We start from the raw sequence: 14,851 nt of genomic DNA, 5'->3' as shown, positions 1-14,851 counted from the left end.
AAAAAACGTCTAGAGATATTAATATCATCTACATACCCTGAAAGTTTCATGGCAATCAGACAAAAAATCTTCGAGAAATCTCGTGCACAAAATTTGCGGGAAAAAAAAAAAAATAATAATAAGAAACAGTAGAATAACAGAAGGGTTTTCCGTTGAAAAACGGAAAACCCTAATAACTAGAGCAAAGCTCGTTGCAAAGCAACGAGTGGGTCTTCCGTTAATGTTGGAAGTAAAGCTGGAAGTTCCTGTAAGAAGCAAAGCTCTTAAACCAATAACAAAAGTAACTAAAATAAAAAGATGAAAAAATCGAATTATTCCTGGTACGACTTAACAAAATCCGAATGATTTTAAGTACGACTTAACAAACACCTTTCCGATTTCAAGAACAACTTAACAAAAAAAATCCGAATTGTTCAAGTACGACTTAACAATTATTTTTGGTACGAGTTAATTTTACTTTGAACAATACGCTATTTTTTAAACCAAGGACACGGACACAAAATTTCCGGAAAAATCAATTTTTAAACTCCGATATCTCTTTAATGAATCGTCCGATTTTAAAACGGCTTTCAGTGTTAGATTCAGCTTGATAAGCTCTATAAAACACATATTCGTTTTTGATTTGAGCAGAAAATTCATTTTTTCGAAAAATTTGTTTCATTTCCGGTTTCGACCGGAAGTGACAGATTTTCATTTCGAGCCTTATTACAGAGGTAAATCGACCAAATCATAACCATTGAAAATTTCAAGCCTCTATCTTAAAGCGTTTTTGAGAAAAGTCCGGGACAAAATGACTTTTTGAAATTTTTAAAAATGACGTCACGTCAAAACGGAGGTGACGTTCTCTTCAAAATTTTAGCATTCTTAAGGGACGCCAACTTGCAAAAATCTCTGAAAATTTCATCAAAATCGGTTAAAAACCTTTTGAGTTATGAAGCAAAAAAGGAGTCAGAAGAAAAGAAAAAGAATAATAATAATAATAACTAGAGCAAAGCTCGTTGCAAAGCAACGAGTGGGTCTTCCGTTAATGTTGGAAGTAAAGCTGGAAGTTCCTGTAAGAAGCAAAGCTCTTAAACCAATAACAAAAGTAACTAAAATAAAAAGATGAAAAAAATCGAATATTCCTGGTACGACTTAACAAAATGCGAATGATTTTAAGTACGACTTAACAAAAACCTTTCCGATTTTAAGAACGACTTAACCAAAAAAAATCCGAATGTGTTACAGTACGACTTAACAATTATTTATAGTATGAGTTAATTTTACTTTTAACATTACGCTATTTTTTAAACCAAGGACGCGGAATCAAAATTTCCGGAAAAATCAATTTTTAAACCCCAATATCTCTGTAATGCATCGTCCGATTTTAAAACGGCTTTCAGTGTTTGATTCAGCTAAGTAAGCTCTACAAAACACATATTCATTTTTGATTTGATCTGAAAATTCATTTTTTCGAAAAATTTGTTTCACTTCCGGTTTCGACCGGAAGTGACCGATTTTCATTTCGAGCCTTATTACAGAGGTAAATCGATCAAATCATAACCATTCAAAATTTCAAGCCTCTATCTTAAAGCATTTTTGAGAAAAGTCCGGGACAAAATGACTTTTTGAAATTTTTAAAAATGACGTCACGTCAAAACGGAAGTGACGTTCTCTTTAAAACTTTTACATTTTTTAGGGACGCTAACTTGCAAAAATCTCTGAAAATTTCATTAAAATCGGTTTAAAACCTTTTGAGTTATGAGGCAAAAAAGGAGTCAGAAGAAAAGAAAAAGAATAATAATAATAACTAGAGCAAAGCTCGTTGCAAAGCAACGAGTGGGTCTTCCGTTAATGTGAGAAGTAAAGCTGGAAGTTCCTGTCAGAAGCAGAGCTCTTAACCCAACAACAAGAGTAACGAAAATAAAAAGATGAAAAAATCGAATTATTCCTGGTGCGACTTAACAAAATACGAATGATTTTAAGTACGACTTAACAAAAACATTTCCGATTTCAAGAACGACTTAACAAAAAAAATCCGAATGTGTTCAAGTACGACTTAACAATTATTTTTGGTACGAGTTAATTTTACATTGAATATTACGCTATTTTTTAAACCAAGGAAGCGGAATCAAAATTTCCGAAAAAATCAATTTTTAAACCCCGATATCTCTGTTATGCATCGTCCGATTTTAAAACGGCTTTCAGTGTTAGATTCAGCTTAATAAGCTCTACAAAACACATATTCGTTTTCGATTTGATCAGAAAATTCATTTTTTCGAAAAATTTGTTTCACTTCCGGTTTCGACCGGAAGTGACAAAATAATTTTTTCTGTACATTTGCCATAAGTCAATCCGCAGATTTATAATCACAGAAAATTTCAAGTCTTAATAAACAACCGTTTACGAGAAAAGTGCTGGACAAAATCACTTTTTGAAAATTTTTAAAATGATGTAACTAGAAACCGGAAGTGACTTAATGACTAAAAGTTTGAAGGTTTCAAGGGACAAAAAATTAAAATAATCTCTGAAAATTTCTAGCAAATTGGTTGAATAGTTTTTGAGATATAAAGCAAAAAAGAAGTCAGAAGGAAAAACAAGAAGAATAATAATAATAAAACTAGAGCAAAGCTCGTTGCAAAGCAACGAGTGGGTCTTCCGTTAATGTCAGAAGTAAAGCTGGAAGTTCCTGTCAGAAGCAGAGCTCTTAAACCAACAACAAGAGTAACGAAAATAAAAAGATGAAAAATCGAATTATTCCTGGTACGACTTAACAAAATACGAATGATTTTAAGTACGACTTAACAAAAACATTTCCGATTTCAAGAACGACTTAACAAAAAAATCCGAATGTGTTCAAGTACAACTTAACAATTATTTTTGGTACGAGTTAATTTTACTTTAAACATTACGCTATTTTTTAAACCAAGGAAGCGGAATCAAAATTTCCGGAAAAATCAATTTTTAAACCCCGATATCTCTGTTATGCATCGTCCGATTTTGAAATGGCTTTCAGTGTTAGATTCAGCTAAATAAGCTCTACAAAACACATATTTGTTTTTGATTTGATTAGAAAATTCATTTTTTCGAAAAATTTGTTTCGCTTCCAGTTTCGACCGGAAGTGACAAAATAATTTTTTCTGTACATTTGCCATAAGTCAATTCGCAGATTTACAATCACAGAAAATTTCAAGTCTTTATAAACAACCGTTTACGAGAAAAGTGCTGGACAAAATCACTTTTTGAAAATTTTTAAAATGACGTAACTAGAAACCGGAAGTGACTTAATGACTAAAAGTTTGAGGGCTTCAAGGGACAAGAAATTAAAATAATCCCTGAAAATTTCTTGCAAATTGGTTGAATAGTTTTTGAGATATAAAGCAAAAAAGAAGTCAGAAGGAAAAACAAGAAGAATAATAATAATAAAAAAAAACAATAGAATAACAAGAGGGTCTTCCGTTGAAAACGGAAGACCCTAAAAAAAAAATAGAATAACAAGAGGGTCTTCCGTTGAAAAGGAAGACCCTAATAAAAAGAAACAATAGAATAACAAGAGGGTCTTCCGTTGCAAACGGAAGACCCTAATAAAAAGAAACCGAAGAATAACAAGAGGGTCTTCCGTTGAAAACGGAAGACCCTAATAATAACTAGACACGATCTCGTTGCGAGCAACGAGGAGGTCTTCCGTCTGATTTTAGAATTTGAGATACATGTTGCTATTTAACAGCTAAACATGGTTTAGAATAGAAAAACGGGGTCTACATTCTAAGGGCCAGGTACTATTTTGTTTCAGGGATAAGAGTTTTGTTCAAAAAGTGTTTAGAAATTCGTTACCTTTCTTGAGATATCTGAGAAAAAAATTTTTTAGGGGCCAGTCCCTTACCTCCTTATTGGAGCCGCTGAACCAAATTTTGAAGGTTGCATTTTGTAAATTACATCATTTTGAGCATCTTTTCTTCTACCCTGCATTTCAAAATATTTTCTTTTTTGAGATACAGCTTGTCATAGTTTATGGACTCATCACCCCTAAAAAATCCTTATTCCATAACACATGAATAAATCATTACAGTACTTGGATACAGAACTGTAAGATAAACATATTTGCTTCTATAGCCTTTCATTAAATTTCCCTCAGTAAAGAGCTACAGTTGAAAAATTTTAGAGCCCTTTAGTTCCCTAATTCTAAGGACCAGCCCCTTTTTTATATCAAATAAAAGGTCATTTAAATCTCAACACATTTTGTTCAACAACTGTTTAGAAATTCGTTACCGTTTTTGAGAGATATGGGAAAGAACGTTTAAGGGGCTGATCCCTTAACTCCTTATAGGGGCCGTTTAACGAAATTTTGAAAATTGCATATGATTTAATACATCATTTTGAGCATCTTTTCTTCTATACTGCATTTCAAAATATTTTTCCTTTCTGAGATATTGGTGATCAAAATTCTGGACTCTTGGCCCCTAAAACCCCAAATTACGTAACACATGATAAAATCATTACATTGCTTGGATGCATAACTGTGAGATAATCATATTTGCTTCTATAACCGTTCACAAAATATCCCTCAGAAAAGGGCTACAAATAAAAGACTTTAGAGCCCTTTGGTCCTCTAATTTTAGGGGCCAGCCCCTTTTTCTTGATATCAAATAAAAGGTCATTTAAATCTCAACACATTTTGTTCAACAACTGTTTAGAAATTCGTTACCGTTCTTGAGATATATGGGAAAGAACATTTTAGGGGCCGATCCCTTACCTCCTTATAGGGGCCGTTTAACGAAATTTTGAAAATTGCATATTATTTAGTACATCATTCTGAGCATCTTTTCTTCTTTACTGCATTTTAAAATATTTTTCCTTTCTGAGATATATGTGATCAAAATTCTGGACTTTTGACCCCTAAAAACCCGTAATTACGTAACACATGATAACATCATTACATTGCTTGGATACATAACTGTAAAATAAACATATTTGCTTCTATAACTGTTCACAAAATACCCCTCAGTAAAGAGCTCCAGATGAAAGACTTTAGAGCCCTTTAGTCCCCTATTATTAGGGGCCAGCCCCTTTTTCTTGATATCACATTAAAGGTCTTGTAAATATAAACTTTTTTTGCATTACATGTGTTAACAAAATATTTTTCAGAAAAGAGATAAACTAAGAAAACCATGAAAAATTACGACGTTTTTTTGGTCTCAATTTTCGGGACCAGGCGAGCTTTAACGCCTTTTGAGCATGACAAATATAAATGCCAAATTGCACATCTACAGTCTCTTGTCTACAATCCCTGAAAGTTTGAATTCAATATCTTTTACCGTTTAGGAGGAGATCCCTGGACAAGCCGACCCTCTGAAAATCGCTAAAACGTCATTTTCTCAAGAACAGAAATGACGTTATCAAAATAAAAAAATGTATATGAAGTTCGGACTAATATCTATTAGATCTGAAAGTTTCACGAAAATCGGTTCAGCCATTTCCGAGAAATCGCCTGCACAAATTTTGTAAGAAAAAAAAAATAATAATAATAGGGAAAACGAAACTGAACGAAAACAATAAGGTCTTCCGTTGGAAAACGGAAGACCTTAATAATAAGAATAAGAAAAGTGAAAAAGAAACAATAGAATAATAGAAGGGTCTTCCGCTGAAGACGGAAGACCCTAATAACTAGACACGATCTCGTTGCGAGCAACGAGGAGGTCTTCCGTCCGATTTTTTTAAGGAAATATGACATCACCGACTTTGATTTTCAACAAAAAAACATGATATGGAAAAAAGTTTGAAGAACTTATGCTTTTTTGTATCGCATTTTATAACTTCTTTTATATTGCTTTTTTAAATACTTGCATTTCTCCAAATTGAGATAGAAAAGATTAAACTTGTTTACCTCTGGCTCCTAAAAACCCTAATTAGGTAACGCAAGAGAAAAATCATTATATTGTTAGGATATATAAACGTATTATACCTAATTCAGCTTAAATAACCTTTCACAAAATAGCTCTTAGTAAAACGCTATAGATTAAGGAAATTAGAGCCCTTTAATCCCATAATTTAAGGGGCCAGCCCTTTTTTCTTGAAATCAAATAGAAGGTCATTTAATTCTGAACACATTTTGTCAACAAATGTTTGGAAATTCGTTACCGTTCTGGAGATATCTGGGAAAGAAGGTTGTAGGAACCATTCCCTTATCTCCTTATAGGGGCCGTTGAACGAAATTTTGGTGGTTGCATATTGTTAAGAACATCATTTTGAACACCTTTTCTTCTGTACTACATTTCAAAATATTTTTCCTTTCTGAAATACGGGTGATCAAAATTTTGGACTTTTGACCCCTAAAACCCCTAATTACATAACACATGATAAAATCATTACATTGCTTGGATACTAAACTGTGAGATGAACATATTTGCTTCTATAACATTTTACAAAATATCCCTCAGTAAAGGGCTATAGATAAAAGACTTAAGAGCCCTTTTGTTCCCTAATTTAAAGGGCCAGCCCCTTTTTCTTGATATCAAATAAAAGGTCACTTAATTCTAAACACATTTTGTTCAACAATTGTTTGGAAATTTGTTATCGTTCTGGGGATATATGAGAAAAAAGGTTTTAGGGGCCGATCCCTTATCTCCTTATAGGGGCCGTTTAACGAAATTTTGAAGGTTGCATATTGTTAACAACATCATTTTGAACAACTTTTTTTCTTTACTACATTTCAAAATAATTTTCCTTTCAGAGATATGAATGATCAGAATTTTGGACTTTTGGCCCCTAAAAACCCGTAATTACATGACACATGATAAAATCATTACATTGCGTGGATACATACCTGTAAGATAAACATATTTGCTTCTATAATATTTTACAATATATCCCTCAGTAAAGGGCAATAGATAAAAGACTTAAGAGCCCTTTTGTTCCCTAATTTAAAGGGCCAGCCCCTTTTTCTTGATATCAAATAAAAGTTCATTTAATTCTAAACACATTTTGTTCAACAAGTGTTTAGAAATTTGTTATCGTTCTGGAGATATATGAGAAAAAAGGTTTTAGGGCCGATCCCTTATCTCCTTATAGGGGCCGTTTAACGAAATTTTGAAGGTTGCATATTGTCAACAACATCATTTTGAACAACTTTTTTTCTTTACTACATTTCAAAATAATTTTCCTTTCAGAGATATGAATGATCAGAGTTTTGGACTTTTGGCCCCTAAAAACCCGTAATTACATAACACATGATAAAATCATTACATTGCTTGGATACTAAACTGTGAGATGAACATATTTGCTTCTATAACAATTTAAAATATATCCCCCAGTAAAGGGCAATAGATAAAAGACTTTAGAGCCCTTTGGTTTCCTAATTTAAGGGGCCAGCCCCTTTTTCTTGATATCAAATAAAAGTTCATTTAATTCTAAACACATTTTGTTCAACAAGTGTTTAGAAATTTGTTACCGTTCTGGAGATATATGAGAAAGAAGGTTTTAGGGGCTGATCCCTTTTCTCATTTAAGGGGCCGTTTAACGAAATTTTGAAGTTTGCATATTGTTAAGAACATCATTTTGAGCAACTTTACTTCTGTACTGCATTTCAAAATATTTTTCCTTTCTGAGATATGGGTGATCGACATTTTGGACTTTCGGCCCCTAAAAACCCTTAATTACGTAACACGTGGGAAAATAATTACATTGCTGGGATACTAAACTGTGAGATAACATATTTGCTTATATAATATTTTACAAAATATCCCACGGTAAAAGGCTATAGATAAAAGACTTTAGAGCCCTTTGGTTCCCTAATTTTAGGGGCCAGCCCCTTTTTCTTGATTTCAAAAGAAAGGTCTTTTAATAGCAACTATTTTTACATTACATGTCTTAACAAAATATTTTTCCGAAAAGAGATAATTAAAGAAAACAACAAAAAATTAAGACTTTTTTTTCATCTCAATTTTCGGGTCCAGGCGAGCCTCGGCGCTTTGAAAGCTAGATCAAAATGAAAATAAAATTGCAAATCTACAATCTTTCGTCTACTATCCCTGAAAGTTTGAACTCGATATCTTTTATAGTTTAGGAGAACTTAGAGGGACAAGCCACCCCTCTGAAAATCGCTAAAACGTCAGTTTCTCAAAAATGGAAGTGATGTCATCAATAAAATCAAAAACCTATAAGGTTCAGATCACTATCTATCAGATCTGAAAGTTTCATAAAAATCGGTCGGGTCGTTTCTGAGAAACCGCGTGCACAAAATTTGTAAGAAAAAAAAAGAAAAATAACTAGAGCAAAGCTCGTTGCAAAGCAACGAGTGGGTCTTCCGTTAATGTCGGAAGTAAAGCCGGAAGTTCCTGTAAGAAGCAGAGCTCTTAAACCAACAACAAGAGTAACTAAAATAAAAAGATGAAAAAATCGAATTATTCCTGGTACGACCTAACAAAATCCGAATGATTTTAAGTACGAATTAACAAAAACCTTTCTGATTTCAAGAACGACTTGACAAAAATAATCCGAATGTGTTCAAGTACGACTTAACAATTATTTTTGGTACGAATTAATTTTACTTTGAACATTACGCTATTTTTTAAACCAAGGACGCGGAATCAAAATTTCCGGAAAAATCAATTTTTAAACCCCGATATCTCTGTAATGCATCGTCCGATTTTCAAACGGATTTCAGTTTCGTATTCAGCATGACCAACTCTACAAAACCCATAAACATTTGAAATTGAAACGAAAAATTCGAAAATTTGAAAATTTTAAAACACTTCCGGTTTTGACCGGAAGTGACGGAAACTAAATTCCAGCCTTATGTCCAAATAAAAACGATCAATGCTTCAACACAGAAAATTTCAAGTCTCTACCTTCAAGCATTTTTCTAAAAGGCCCTGGACAAAATCACTTTTTTAAAATTTAAAAATTGACGTAACGTAAAAACGGAAGTGACGTTGCAAATGAAAATTTAACATCTTTGAGGGACAGTGATGTTCCATAATCCCTGAAAGTTTCATGTAAATCCGATGAACACTTTTTGAGATATAAAGCTCTAAAAAAGTCAGAAAAATAAAGAAAAAGAATAATAACTAGAGCAAAGCTCGTTGCAAAGCAACGAGTGGGTCTCCCGTTAATGTCGGAAGTAAAGCTGGAAGTTCCTGTAAGAAGCAGAGCTCTTAAACTAATAACAAGAGAAAATAAAATAAAAAGATGAAAAAATCGAATTATTCCTGGAACGACTTAACAAAATCCGAATGATTTTAAGTACGACTTAACAAAACCCTTCTTAATTTTAAGAACAACTTAACAAAAAAAATCCGAATGTGTTTAAGTACGACTTAACAATTATTTTTGGTACGAGTTAATTTTACTATTAACATTACGCTATTTTTTAAACCAAGGACGCGGAAACAAAATTTCCGGAAAAATCAATTTTTAAACCCCGATATCTCTGTAATGCATCGTCCGATTTTCAAACGGATTTCAGTTTCGTATTCAGCATGACCAACTCTACAAACCTCGTACACATTTGAAATTAAAACGAAAAATTCGAAAAATCGAAAATTTTAAAACACTTCCAGTTTGGACCGGAAGTGACGGAAACTAAATTCCAGCCTTATGTCCAAATAAAAACGATCGATGCTTCAACACAGAAAATTCCAAGTCTCTATCTTGAAGCGTTTTTGTAAAACGCCCTGGACAAAATCACTTTTTTAAAATTTAAAAATTGACGTAACGTTGAAAAGGAAGTGACGTTGAAGTTGAAAAACTAATATCCTTTAGGGACGATGATGATTCATAATCCCTGAAAGTTTCATGTAAATCTGTTGAAAACTTTTTGAGATATTAAGCTTTAAAAAAGTCAGAAAAATAAAGAAAAAGAATAATAATAATAACTAGAGCAAAGCTCGTTGCAAAGCAACGAGTGGGTCTTCCGTTAATGTCGGAAGTAAAGCTGGACGTTCCTGTAAGATGCACATCTCTTAAACCAATAAAAAGAGTAACTAAAATAAAAAGATGAAAAAAAATCGAATTATTCCTGGTACGACTTAACAAAATCCGAATGATTTTAAGTACGACTTAACAAAAACCTTTCTGATTTCAAGAACGACTTAACAAAAAAATCCGAATGTGTCCAAGTACGACTTAACAATTATTTTTGGTACGAGTTAATATTACTTTGAACATTACGCTATTTTTTAAACCAAGGACGCGGAATCAAAATTTCCGGAAAAATCAATTTTTAAACCCCGATATCTCTGTAATGAATCTTCCGATTTAAAATCGGATTTCAGTTTTGAACTCAGCATGAAAATTTCTGTAAGATACGTACGTAAAAGTTTTAAAATTGAAATACATGAAAATTCAAAAAAATTTGTTTTGCTTCCGGTTTCGACCGGAAGTGTCCGAATTGAGTTTCCAGCCTTATGTCATAAGTAAAACGGTAGTTCTACCTACTCTGTAAATCTCATAGCTTTATCTTAAATTAAAAAAAAGAAAAGCTCTGGACAAAATCACTTTTTAAAACGTGAAAAACGTCAATATCTGATAAAATTGATGACGTCATCAAATAATTTTTTCATATCATAGAGATCTTTTAGATACACATTAAAACTGTTAATTTCAAAACAATCGATACAAGCGTTTTTGAAATATTTGAGTTGGAAAAAAAATAAAAAGAATAATAATAATAAGAATAAGAAAAAAAAGAAACCGTAGAAAAACAAAAGGGTCTTCCGTTGGAAACGGAAGACCCTAATAATAAAAAGAAACAATAGAATAACAAGAGGGTCTTCCGTTGGAAACAGAAGACCCTAATAATAATAGGGAAAAAGAAACCGAACGAAAACAATAAAGTCTTCCGTTGGAAACGGAAGACCTTAACTAGAGCAAAGCTCGTTGCAAAGCAACGAGTGGGTCTTCCGTTAATGTCAGAAGTAAAACTGGAAGTTCCTGTAAGAAGCAGAGCTCTTAAACCAACAACAAGAGTAATAAAAAGAAAAAGATGAAAAAAATCGAATTATTCCTGGTACGACTTAACAAAATCTGAATGATTTTAAGTACGAATTAACAAAAACCTTTTTGATTTTAAGAACGACTTAACAAAAAAAATCCGAATGTGTTTAAGTACGACTTAACAATTATTTTTGGTACGAGTTAACTTTACGATTAACATTATGCTATTTTTTAAACCAAGGACGCGGAATCAAAATTTCCGGAAAAATCAATTTTTAAACCCCGATATCTCTGTAATGCATCGTCCGATTTTTAAACGGCTTTCAGTGTTAGATTCAGCTTATTAAGCTCTACAAAACACATATTCATTTTTGATTTGATCAGAAAATTCATTTTTTCGAAAAATTTGTTTCACTTCCGGTTTCGACCGGAAGTGACAGATTTTCATTTCGAGCCTTATTACAGAGGTAAATCGACCAAATCATAACCATTGAAAATTTCAAGCCTCTATCTTAAAGCGTTTTTGAGAAAAGTCCGGGACAAAATGACTTTTTGAAATTTTTAAAAATGACGTCACGTCAAAACGGAGGTAACGTTCTCTTTAAAACTTTTACATTTTTGAGGGACGCCAACTTGCAAAAATCTCTGAAAATTTCATCAAAATCGGTTTAAAACCTTTTGAGTTATGAAGCAAAAAAGGAGTCAGAAGAAAAGAAAAAGAATAATAACTAGAGCAAAGCTCGTTGCAAAGCAACGAGTGGGTCTTCCGTTAATGTCAGAAGTAAAGCTGGAAGTTCCTGTAAGAAGCAGAGCTCTTAAACCAATAACAAGAGTACCTTGAATAAAAAGATGAAAAAATCGAATTATTCCTGGTACGACTTAACCAAAACCGAATAATTTTACGTACGACTTAACAAAAACCTTTCCGATTTCAAGAACGACTTAACAAAAAAAATCCGAATGTGTTACAGTACGACTTAACAATTAATTTTTAGGTACAAGTTAATTTAACCAAGAACTTGATACTAATTTCTTAACCAAAAACGCGGAATAAAAATTTCCGGAAAAATCATTTTTTGAACTCGTTTATCTCTGTAATGCATCGTCCGATTTTAAAACGGCTTTCAGTGTTAGATTCAGCTAAATAAGCTCTATAATACACATATTCATTTTTGATTTGATCAGAAAATTCATTTTTTCGAAAAATTTGATTCCCTTCCGGTTTCGACCGGAAGTGACAGATTTTCATTTCCAGGCTTATTACAGAGGTAAATCGATTAAATCATAACCATTGAAAATTTCAAGCCTCTATCTTAAAGCGTTTTTGAGAAAAGCCGCGGACAAAATGACTTTTTGAAAATTTTAAAAATGACGTAACGTAAAAACGGAAGTGATGTTTTCAAAGAAACTTCACAAACTTTGAGGTATTATAGTTGCACAGAACCTCTGAAAATTTCATTAAAATCGGTTATAAACTTTTTGAGTTATAAAGCCGAAAAGGAGTCAGAAAAAAAAAATAAAAAGAACTAGAGCAAAGCTCGTTGCAAAGCAACGAGTGGGTCTTCCGTTAATGTCGGAAGTAAGGCTGGAAGTTCCTGTAAAAGCAGAGCTCTTAAACCAATAACAAGAGTACCTTAAAAAAAAGATGAAAATATGGAATTATTCCTGGTACGACTTAACAAAAATCGAATAATTTTACGTACGACTTAACAAAAACCTTTCCGATTTCAAGAACGACTTAACAAAAAAAATCCGAATGTGTTTAAGTACGACTTAACAATTAATTTTTTGGTACAAGTTAATTTAACCAAGAACTTGATACTAATTTCTTAACCAAAAACGTGGAATCAAAATTTCCGGAAAAATCATTTTTTGAACTCGTATATCTCTGTAATGCATCATCAGATTTTAAAACGGATTTCAGTGTTAGATTCAGCTTAATAAGCTCTATAAAACACATATTCATTTTTGATTTGATCAGAAAATTCATTTTTTCGAAAAATTTGATTCCCTTCCGGTTTCGACCGGAAGTGACAGATTTTTATTTCCAGCCTTATTACAGAGGTAAATCGATTAAATCATAACCATTGAAAATTTCAAGCCTCTATCTTAAAGCGTTTTTGAGAAACGCCGCGGACAAAATGACTTTTTGAAAATTTTAAAAATGACGTAACGTAAAAACAGAAGTGACATTTTCAAAGAAACTTCACAAACTTTGAGGTATTATAGTTGCACACAACCTCTGAAAATTTGATCAAAATCGGTTGTAAACTTTTTGAGTTATAAAGCCGAAAAGGAGTCAGAAAAAATAAATAAAAAGAACTAGAGCAAAGCTCGTTGCAAAGCAACGAGTGGGTTTTCCGCTAATGTCGAAAGCAACGCTAGAAGTACGTCTAAGAAGCAGAGTTCTTAATCTAGAAACAAAGAAACCTAAGTACAAAATGATAAAAAAAAAATCGAATGATTCTTGGTACAACTTAACATGATCCGAATGTTTTTAAGTACGACCTAACCAAAAACCCTTAACCATTTCAAGAACGACTTAACAAAAAAAACCAATGTGTTTAAGTACGACTTAACAAATTTGACTTCATTTTAGGTACAAGTTTACTTTACCTTGAACTAACATCTTTTTTCTTAACCCAGAATGCAAAATTAAAATTTATGTAAAAAATCAATTTTGTTTAAAGCATAATTCTGAGCAACTTTTCCTCTTCACTGCTTTTCAAAAGGTTGACCTTTTGTACTGTGTGCTCGTTGCGTCATTAATTGTCAGAAACTTATCAATGTAAAGTTTACTTTACTGTACTTCTGTGAATATTTTCTATGTAAAATTACTATGAACCAGACAACATTGAAATAGTGAACATTTCAAAGGGCCCCGCTTATGTTATTTCAGAGAATTCTGCTTTGACCTTGACCTTGAACTTGAAATTTTTCCAGCTGGCATAGAACTTTTAATTCAATTTCATTCCCCCTAACATACATGCATTTTTGTTCAAACTGACAAAGATTAAGCATATTTGGAAAATAATCTACTGTCTAAAACTAATTTTAAAAAGATCTGCTATGACCTTCACATTGACAGACTTGGTTCAAGGTCACTGCACGCCATTAACCAATAAACTCGGTAAAGGTAAAATATAAGCCAAATAGGAGCTAAAAGGAGAGTATATCTATGCTCTTAAAATATGGATTTTTGTGTGGTCTGATATGACCTTGACTCTTCATCTACAAATATCATTCGAGGTCATTGCATATATTTTGATCAAAGGCATCATGTGGGTGAAGTATGAGGCTGAATGGAGCAAAGGGAGAGAAGATATACTCCGGACAAGGATTTTTAAAAATATAATTCTGCTATGACCTTCACAGTTTCTTTTCACTGAAAATAGGTTCAAGGTCACTACACACCCTTTCACCCTTTAATCAAAAGCTCTGCTTATGTGAAGTCTGAGCCAAATAGGGGTTAGTAGAAATTATATATGCTCTCAAAAAAGGATTTTTGCATGATCCGATAAGATCTTCACCTGTTACCTAGAAATTTCATGCAAGGTCACTGCACATCGTTTAACCATAGAGACACTCTGTGAGTATTAGCCAGATTGGACCAAAGGGAAAAAAGATATGCCCCAGACAAGGATTTTATATATATAATTCTGCTATGACCTTAACCTTCTACCTAAAAACATGCTTCAAGGGGAGAGAAGCTATGCTCCAGTCAAGCAATCTCGGATGGACAGACGGACAAATTGATCACTAGAAGGCGCCCGCATAAACATGCCTTTTTATCTAATTTAAAATAGTATCCATGCTATCTGCCCATGGTGAATAGTCATCAAAACCATTCATCAGCAGAATTTGATTTCCCTCCTTTTTAAGGTGGTATGGGACATCTGTCTATATTAATGTGGATTAAAGTACTATATAATTGAAAAAT

The sequence above is a fragment of the Magallana gigas genome, chromosome 1 (genome assembly GCF_963853765.1).
Source record: "Magallana gigas chromosome 1, xbMagGiga1.1, whole genome shotgun sequence".
Taxonomy (NCBI): Eukaryota; Metazoa; Mollusca; class Bivalvia; order Ostreida; family Ostreidae; genus Magallana; species Magallana gigas.
The sequence above is the reverse complement of the archived record's forward strand: the minus strand, read 5'-3'. Positions refer to the sequence as shown.